Below are 3,579 nucleotides of genomic sequence, written 5' to 3'. Positions count from 1 at the left end.
ATATATATATATATATATATACATATGATAGAAAAACAATTTTGTCAGATGAGATAAAAACATAAAAAATATTTCACATAGAGAGATATAAATTTATTTAACCCACAAGAAAAATAAAAACACAAAAAATATTTCACATAGAGAGATATAGATATTTATTTAACCCACAAGAAAATTATATAGTTATATTAAATAAATTTTGAGTTTCCGGATAGTTGAGAATTAGAAGGACACATCTGAAACAATATGAAAATAATTAAAAACTTTTAATTACATTGAAATTATCACATATTTATAAGGCGTATATCGTAGGATGTTTCTTAAATAACAGACATTAATCATGTAGCCCCATTCCTGATTAAAAATTGGGAATCGAAAAGTCCTTTACAATCATGCAATTTTTGCAATGAATAACGAAATATTAATTTCTAAAGATTGCTGAATAAGCGCGTATTCGACTGACTAATCATTAACTATTATGAAAATTGCAAAATGGTAAAGAACTTTTCAATTCAATTTTTGATCAGGAATAACATTATGTGATTCAGCAATCTTTAGAAATTAATATTTCAATCATTGCGAAAATTGCAAAATGCTAGAGGACTTTTCGATTCAATTTTTAATCAGAAATAATACATGATTAGTGTCTGTTATTTAAGAAACATCTTGTATAACTAACTAATTGTAATTTACAATATTCAATATATTTTCGAAAATTTATTGCTTCATAAACTGCATTCGCTAATACAATTTATAAATACAATATAAATAATATTTGCAAATATACTGCATTAGATAAATAATCAAGTTTCTGGACAAACATTGGCAAAGAATTTTACAAAAATTAATTTTTTTTAATTTATTATTTTCTATAAAAAGTATACTATTTATTATTGAAGTGAAAGTTAGATACGAAAAGTGATATTGAATTTTTGTTGCTGTTAATTAAAATTATTTTTGCAATCATATAAATTAAAAATGAGAGATCGCGATTTTTTGCTATGTAAACAATTTTTTGGAAGCGTTTAACAGTATAGATTGTAAAATATCTCAAAAATATTTTGTTCTACATTTATATATTAGTAAAATTAATTTGCATGTATTCATAATAATATATTCATATAAAATAAAAACTTCATAGTCAAAATTTATAGTTTTTTATTAATTCATGAACCAAAATAAAATTTTTTTAGTACATATTAATAATATCTGTTTCTAAATCAATCTATTACACATGAATGAAACTTTATATACATTAAACTGCCAAGAAAAAAAAAGTTTCCATTTTATGCTAAAAGAAAAATTTTTATCAAAAATATTAAGATTTAGAGGTCGCTGCTGAACGATTTTTAAATCAAAATTTCGATTTTTCTTAATACATGTTTAATTTGATGCAATTCATTTAATCCTACGATATACGCCTTAAGAAATACAGCCCGATTAATGTGAAAAAATGACACAATTTGAATGCTTGGGACTTGCTAAAATCTATTTTGAACTCGAAATTTTTTCTCATTAATCGGGCTGTATTTCTTAAAACATATAAGGTTAAATGAACTATTGTATCGTGTTCAGTGATAAAAACAGTACCACATTTGAAATCCGGATTAAGCCATTTTTAGATTAAGTTAAACATTAAGGAAAATCGAAACTTTGATTTAAAAATCGTTTACTAGTGACCTCTAAATCTTAATATTTTTTAATAAAAATTTAGGGGTGTTCTTTTGACATGAAATGGAAGCTTTTGAGCTAAGTGACCAATTAAAAAACAATTTTTTCCTTGGCAATCTAATATATACTATATATATATATATATAGAGTATCTTTTTTTAATATATTTTTATTCCTATTAAGATAAAATACTATAGTATAATTATAGTGTAATATAACAATAGTGCAAGAAAAAAATGTTCACATAATCTCTCTGTCTTTTTTATACATATAAATATTATTTAATATGATATATTATAATTTAATACACGAATTATTGTGGAAATGCACATGGAGTACCTTATAGTAGATCCTAGATCCGTAGACCGATTCGTCTTTTTTGGATTTTAATACACGTCAAATACCTCCTTGCAAAACTGGATAATAACTAGTAAAACATTAAAAGTTAAAAAATTAATAACTTTTAACTTAATGTAGTTAATCTTAAATGCATTAATTTTTAACTTAATTTAGTTACTTTCAAAATTTAATTTATTAACTTTTTTTAAATTAAAAATTTTTCTATTTTTTTAAGACTAATATTTTTTTCTATAAAATCTTAAACATTAGAGAATTAATTTAGAAAAAGTTCAATGATTTTATGATTAGAGACTCCATAATAAGAGTCCATCATACGATAGCCAATTTTTATTGGTTCGCTTCTGTCAATTCCCGCTTATATTTAAATCACACTAATTTTAAGTATCATAAACATACGTTATATTTTAGCAATATAAATATAAAATATGAACTTACATGAAAAATTATAAAACAGCACATCCACTCATTTTCTAAATGTTTATGTTTATTTTTTGTAACAAATATCTAGTCGGTGTAGTCGTAAATTTGTGTGAGCAATCATTTCAGAAAGTCATTAAAGAAAGTTAGATAGATGTTAAAGAAAGAGAGATAATGCAAATATGTATACACTCTTCTGTCTCGCAAAATTTTGACAAAATCGCCTTATGACTCTAATTATATAAGTAACTTACATGTGAATAAAAAAATTTAATTTATCTAATAATCTATTTTAATAGTAAAAAGCATGAAAAGCCAACACTAAATATTTTTGTGAAATTATTATATAATCTTTCGGAATTGAACCAAATTATTTACAAACACTCGACACATTTATCGTGTCCTCTTCAGTGTGACATTCAATTATACATATAAGAAATTGATAAAGTATTGTAAACATTTTATATTTCTCGTAAATTAGATTTAATTTATCGCTGCCTGATCGTATTGTTTTATTATAAAATATTAACCTTCTATCATCCTATTTTCGTTAAATACTTATAAATTCGCTGCTAGATACGTATTTATTCAGTTGTTACATTTGTAAATAATTTGATTTAATTCCGAAAGATTATGTAATAATTTCATAAAAATATCCAGTGGCTTTTTATGCTCTTTAGTATTAAAATTGTTTCATTTATTTTAAAGTCTTATTTTATAATTCTAATAATCTATATTGTAACTGTTATTTAAAATAAAATAATTTTTTTCAAAATTAACTTTTTTTTAAACGTAAGTTAATAATTCAATCTTAACTTTTATTAAGTTAATTTTTTATTCCTTCAACTTTTAATTTAATTTTATAAGCCATTAGCTTTAACTTAATTTAATTTAAAAAAAAAACATTAACTTATCTAACCCTGTCTTCTCAGTAGATACCGTTGCCTCATATTATTCGAGCTTTGTCCATTGTAACCATTCGAGTAACGATTTTCATGATGATAGCCTTTATTTCCTAATATGCCACGCATGCCATTTAAATTATATATATAAATTATATATATAAAATTCAAAATTTGTTAAAAATATTCTACAAGGTTTAATTATTACATAAATTATAATCTACTCTTA

Source organism: Atta colombica, unplaced genomic scaffold (genome assembly GCF_001594045.1).
Source record: "Atta colombica isolate Treedump-2 unplaced genomic scaffold, Acol1.0 scaffold126, whole genome shotgun sequence".
Taxonomy (NCBI): Eukaryota; Metazoa; Arthropoda; class Insecta; order Hymenoptera; family Formicidae; genus Atta; species Atta colombica.
The sequence above is the reverse complement of the archived record's forward strand: the minus strand, read 5'-3'. Positions refer to the sequence as shown.